The following is a 6,822-nucleotide window of genomic DNA, read 5'->3' as shown; positions in this document are numbered from 1 at the left end:
ATATTTGTAAATGATATATCCAATAAGGGGTTAATATCAAAATATATAAGGAACTCATACAACTCAATAACAAAATATAAACTATCTGATCAAAAAAATGGGCAGAGAACATGAAAAGACATTTCTCCAAATAAGACATAGAAATGGCCAACAGACAAATGAAAAAATGCTCAACATCACTAATCATCAGGGAAATGCAAATCAAAACCATAATGAGATACCACCTCACACCAGAAAGAATGGCTATTATGAAAAAGACAACAAATAAAATGTGGAGAAAAGGGGAGCCTTGTGTACTGTGGGTGAGACTGCAAATTGGTGCAGACCCTATGGAAAACAGGAAGGAGTTTCTCCAAAAACTAAAAATAGATCTACCACATGACCCAGGAATTCCACTTCTGGTTATTTATCCAAAGAAAAAGACATTAATTTGAAAAGATATATATACACCCTTATGTTCATTACAGCATTATTTACAATAGTCAAGATATGGAAGCATCCTAGGTGTCCATTGATAGACAAATGAATAAAGAAAAGGTGGTATATATACCCAGCCATCAAAAAGAATGAAATCTCGCCATTGGCAGCAACACGGATGGGCCTAGAAAGTATTATGCTAAATGAAATAAGTCAGACAGAGAAAGACACATACCATATGGTTTCACTTATATGTGGAAAGATACCAAACATAAACAGACTTATAGAAACAGAGACCAAACAGATGGTTACCAGAGGGGAGAGAGGTAGAAGGATGGGGAAAAAGGTGAAGGGGAATACAGTCAATTATATTGTGATAGGTTTACATGGGACATGATTACCAGAATTAGTTTGGTGATCACATTGTAAGTTGTAAAAAGATCGAATCACTACATTGTACACCTAAAACTAATATAATATTGTATACCAACTATACTTAAAGAAAAATGGCAAAAAAAAGTGATATTCATATATAGGATTTATTAATGCTGTCTCCATGCGAACTAGTTTGCAAATACTGAATATCTATGTCATATATAAGAAAGTGTAATTCAGTTAAAAATTTTCTGAGAAGTAAGAAATTTGAAGCAAGGGTTGTTCTGGTTGCTACTTTTAAAGTTCTATAGCATAACAGGTTTCTCATGTGAGACACCGCTTTCTGTTGTATGACTCACCTTTGTTTTCTTCCTTGGTTTTTGTACTGATCTTCAATGTCATGAGCTTCCCACTTTTTCCCTAAAATGCAGACCCAGAGAAATAATTCCAAAGTATTAGAAATTTTACAGTTATTAGATTCTAGCTCTATGGTAAATTGCAACCATGCCCAGCTTATTGACTAACTTCCTTCTCATAGTGTACATTAGAACAATGTTGACAGGTAAGAAATACTTGTTCTCTAATTGAGGAAGTGAAGGTAAGCTGTCATCCTTACCTACTGAGGCCAGGTTCCTGAAGGTTTCCCGCATCACATCTCTGTAGAGTTTCTTCTGGGAAGGATTCAGTAGGGCCCACTCCTCCACACTGAAGTTCACAGCCACATCCTCATAGGCCACAGAGTCCTAAAACACCCCAAATGAGTGTAGAGTAGGATGTGTGAGACTGACAGCACTAAACATCTCCTCTATTTATAGGAAGGTTTTGTATGATTCTATCATCTCCAAACATTTACTCTGACTAATCATCAAGAATTTACTGTCTGTCCACATTCTATTTATTTATTTATTTGTTTGTTTGTTTAATTTAATTTAATTTAATTTTTTAGGCGAGGCAACCCTTGGTTGACCTCACAGATTGCAAGGATCTTGTCAGTTTACAATCCCTTATTTTTTTTTTTTGACACCTATAGCACCTGGTCTTCCTAGGTGGTCTCCCATCCAAGTACTAACCAGGCCCGACCCTGCTTAGCTTCCGAGATCAGACGGGATCAGGCTTGTTCAGGGTAGCATGGCCGTAGATCTCTTTATAAATTTAACATCATCATAAACACATGGAAATTATCAACACATTTTTACTGTGATTACATTACATTTTTATTTTTCAAATGACAGGGTTCAGACAATGTTGGAAATGACAGAAATGGTATACAAATGAAACGAATATTATCATTTTAAGACTACCAATTCCATGTGGAAAAAATTCTTTCATCTCCTTCCATATGCCCCACCATTTATAGCACTCCATAAAACAGAAGGTCACATTTGCATGAGGTTTCAATGAATAAAATCATAATGAAGAACTGGAAGCTTTTTATTCTACTCCCATTGCCAAAAACAGAGTCCAGGGGGCCTGTGAAAATCCGACATTTAACAAAGTGTAACTGGCCATATTGTCCTAAAGTCCTCCAGACCATCAGAAATGCAGACATACCTCATTTATTGCGGTTGGCAGATACTGCGTTTTCATCAGTATCGAGACAAAACTTTCCACCAGCAATAACATTACAACCCAGTGAAGGCTCAGATGATGGTTAGCATTTTTTAGCAGTATTTTTTTAAATTAAGGTATGTACACTAACCATTTAGACATAATGCTATCGCAACTAATAGACTGCAGTATGAATGTAACTTTATACACTGGAAAACCAAAAAATTCATGTGACTTTCTTTATTGATATTTGCTTTATTACAGTGGTCTAGAACCAAACCTGCAGTTCGTCCACAGTATGCCTGTAATCAGACACAGCTTGCTGAAAATATTCTTGTGCAGAAGTATTGCTTTTACCTTGTGTAACATTTATCACAGACTCGTTTTTTTCTTTCTCTGTATGATTTTATGGTCTAGAAAGTTATTTGGAAATTAGAGCTCAGATACAAGGAAGAAAGCATGATAACTTAGGCCACAAGATCCTTATACTTATGTGCCTCAAGACTACTTCCAGCCAATTTGGGGCACACATCAGCACACATATGAGATAATAACATGCCAGAAGTGTGCTTTCCAGCAGAATGATAACAGTCAATCCTGAGCGCTGCTGACACTGGTTAAAAGTTGCAGATTGCAAGAGAGTTCACTGACGTCCACAATGGTTTGATGGTAAATTTGCCCACGATTATAAAATACCTAAAGGTGTCAGCAGTGCTTTCCTGCAAAAGGACATAACACCTCCATTCCCCAATCAGGAGGAAGTGTTTCCTGACCAGACACTGTAGAGGCTGCCCTTCTTTCTTATGTAATTTTCAAGTGCCCCCAAGGAGTAAAGGAGCACGATTGCTCAACCCCTGAGCATGGGATCCCTCAGCTAATGACACCACACATAACCAACAGTTATGAAAAGAGTTATTGCTTCTATGATTGAGATCACTGGGAAGCATAAGGCAGGCCGCTCAATCAGACATGAAACAGCCTGTGAAAGGTAAAAGAAGGTGCACAGACTTATTTTTTTATGAGTTAAGGGGGCGAGCTAGGGCAGGAGCTTGCATGGATTCAAGGTTTCTTATCAACTTGTACAGATGTGGGGCACAGGGTGAAGAAGGAAGGCTGAGGCTTAAAAGCTGTCAGCTGTCAATGACAGAAAAGTGGAGTCAGAGACTTCGGGTTTATGGTCTGGCATTTAAGTAAGTTAGAAGCTGTCATTCCCGACCAAACTCACTAGAAAAAAGTGAAAAACTTGAAAACGAACTTCTCTTCTTGGATCTACCAGAGCATTTAGGTCACAGGATAACTCAGTGTCTCCAAAATTGAGAAAGAGAAAATAAACTCAGCATTCAGAAGAAATGCCCCAAATAGTTTGTTCCTAGCATGGAAAAAAAAGTTATTGCTAAGACAAAAGAGAACAAAAAAAGACAGAATACAATATCCATGATCCCCAGGACAACCTGCTTTATGCAGGTATAAATGCACATGATGGGAATACCTGAAGGAAAAGAAAAAAATCAGAATAAAATCAGTGAAGTAGCAATCATTGAGATTTTCCTAGAATTAACAATAGATGGCAAATTGTCAATCTAGGAAGCTCACATGACTCTAAACATGAAAAACAACAAAAGTCCACAACCAAGTATCTCATATTAAAACAAGATGAAAATCAAAGACAAAGAAAATATACTGAAAGAAGCCAGAGGGGAAAACACCTTAGTTTTCAAGAAACAAACATTAGAATTAAACTTCTTTCTGAAATCAAGCAAAGAAAAAAAAGTAAAGAGAAATATTTAAATTTTTAAAAGAAGAACCCAATCTTCTAGAATTCTGTATAAAACTATCCTTCAGAAATAAAAGACAGAGACAAAAATTGATGGAATTTGTCATGAGTACACCTACTTTAAAAGAAGTGATCAATAATTCACTCTAATATAAATGATGAAGAAAGAATAAATGAAGGTAAAATACCTTTTGTATTTATCATAATATAACAGATGACAGTTTGATTAAAATAACATGTATTTAAATTTAAAACAATAATAAAAGGGATCCATTCTCCAAGAAGGCATAGCATCCTTCATGTGTTCATGCACAAGAGACACAAAATACACGAGGCAAAAACTGAGTGTGTGCAAGGAAAATTGGAGGAATCCACTATTACCACTGTGGACTTCATCACCCCTTTATCACGAGTTATAAATCCCAGCAGGCAGAAAATCTCCAAGGACGGAGATGAACTCAACAGTGCCACATAACAACTGGATTTAATTGTAATCTGTGGATTCCTTCATGCAACGATAGCAGAATACACATTCTCCTCAAGTTTACATGGAACCTTCACCAACACAGAACACATTCTGGGACACGAAGCACACCTTAAATTTTTGAAAGAACAGAAATCATGCAAAATATGCTCTCACACCACACAGGCATTAATCTAGAAATTAATAACAGATAGTTCGATAAACCCCACATATGTAGACATTCAATAACACACTTCTAAAGAAGATATGGTATCAAAAAACATCTCAAGAAAAATAAATATTTTGGCAGCAACAGCAATCAATGCCCAAGGGGTAATTGATGCCATTGAACAAATACACTAGGAAAAAAGATCTATAATCATTAATGTAACCATCCAATTATGAAACAAAAAGAGCTAATTAAACTGAAAGTAAGAAGAATTAAATAATAAAAATTAGAAATCAAGGTGATAGTGAGAAATCAATGAAGAACATCAAAACAATAAAAGCTATTTGACAAGATAAATAAAATCGATAAACATCTGGTCAAAATAACTAAGAAAAGAGTAAGACAGATATTACAATGTAAGGCCATCATGTAACTGCTGATGGAAGGAGAGGCAATTCATGGCAATTTAAACAGTCTAGAACCTTCTACGGTTGGGACGGTTTGCAAGTAGAGGCCTAAATAGGCTCAAGTAAATTTGGAAACAGGAATTTGTTGCCTCACTAACACAAAAGAATCTACTAGAGCTATTTTTTCTTCATGGTGTCAGGAAGGTTGTAGCATTTTATTTATTAAAATAGTTTTTTAAAAAGGAACAAAGGCATCAGGCCCTCATGTTTCAGGCAACGGACCAACCACTTATTTCAAGCCACTTTTTTCAATATATATAAGCCCTAAATGTCAAAAGAATGTCCACAAAAGAGAATGTTATGAATGTCATGTCACATGTACTCCTGGAGCAAGGTAAACGCAGCTCAAATCTTCCCTGCAGAGACTGTATGCGGTGGCAGTGCTTCTGAGCTTCCCTGAAGGGAACCAGGTCAAGTTGTATCGTGTCCCTTCAGAGGTGAAGGCCAACTGCAGCTAGGCTGCTAAGATGCTGTTGACACAGGCACTGAACAAACCACACTTGGCGCAATCTGTGATAGCAGAATGTGTACCAGTTGCTGGGTAGATGGGGTCAGTAATTTCCATAATACTGAGGACTGGGACTAGGGGCTGATTTGGTGCCACCACAGCCTCAAGTCTATGGCAATCCAGTGTGAGGTGTCATTCATTCTTTCCAGATTTAAGAATAGGCCAAATTCGGCTGTTCAAAGGAGAAGCACTGGGGGTAATCACATCTTCCTAAAAGGTTTCTTATAGCAGTTTTCAGTCCTCAAGGGTCCTGTTTAATTTACACCAGGCTATATTATCTAATTTTACTAAAAAGTAAAAACCGTAATTCCCGTCCGGTGAATCCAATTTGGAAGTGGCAGATTTTAATTTATATATTATTGGTTCCAAGCTTTCCTGACACCAGAGAGATTTGAAGATAGTGGGTGTTATGACCATGAGGCAAGGAAAAGGTTCTCATGGTCATCGTGAAGTATGCCATGTGCCCTGTGTTATTTCAGTAATCCCCGAAGGTCATCGGGTACTTTGCTTCCATTTACTGACATCCCAGGTATAACTAATGTAATGTAGCATTGAGTCATTGCATGACAGTTAGTGAATTACTGCGTTATAGGAGATGGTAACAATCCAGAACTTATGTTTTGCAGGCTCAAGGGCCAAGGAGCGCCCTTTTATCTTTTTTGTTATGTAAATTCTGTTAGTGTACTTTGGATTTCCAATTGGGTCAGATTGTGAATCTTTTATCTGTATCTCATTCCTCTTCTTTCCTCTCTCTGTCCTTCTCTGTTTTGCATTTTAGGTCCCCGGAAAAAAATCAGGGCAGTAAGTGTTCTTTCTAATCGCACACTTATAAACTTATTTCTCCAGGGGCCTCAAATCGGTTCCTTGAGGATTAGAGGCCTCCACCACGGAATGATTGCTACCTAAATTTAAGGAACCCAGGCTTACATCTGTTTTGAACAGTCACACCTTCACTCTAAACACAGAGAAGCTCCACCCAAGACATTGACCCAGGAGCACTGTAAGCAGGGCCCCACCCCATACGCCTGCTCCCAAAGGACAACAAATCACCAAACTGTCAACCTGGAGTCCTCTGTATACAGACTCAGTGGGACAAAACAC

The 6,822-nt window shown here is 37.5% G+C and overlaps 1 long non-coding RNA gene and 1 other non-coding gene across 2 annotated transcripts in view; both read right to left on the bottom strand.

The window, feature by feature from the left end:
• Window positions 1-1,028: 1,028 nt before the first annotated feature.
• The window catches only part of LOC105301923, an 8,644-nt gene continuing 2,850 nt past the window's right edge, over window positions 1,029-6,822 (bottom strand). The window contains exons 2-3 of the long non-coding RNA XR_896777.2: window positions 1,409-1,535; window positions 1,029-1,212 (exon numbers count right to left, since the gene is read on the bottom strand). This is a non-coding gene — a long non-coding RNA (uncharacterized LOC105301923). The remainder of the gene's footprint in view (window positions 1,213-1,408; window positions 1,536-6,822) is intronic.
• LOC111729293 lies at window positions 1,814-1,932 on the bottom strand. The gene has a single exon (XR_002776177.1). It is a non-coding gene; the product is annotated as a 5S ribosomal RNA (ribosomal RNA).

The sequence above is a fragment of the Pteropus vampyrus genome, unplaced genomic scaffold (assembly GCF_000151845.1).
Source record: "Pteropus vampyrus isolate Shadow unplaced genomic scaffold, Pvam_2.0 Scaffold255, whole genome shotgun sequence".
Classification (NCBI taxonomy): domain Eukaryota; kingdom Metazoa; phylum Chordata; class Mammalia; order Chiroptera; family Pteropodidae; genus Pteropus; species Pteropus vampyrus.
This window is presented reverse-complemented; position numbering and strand designations above follow the sequence as displayed.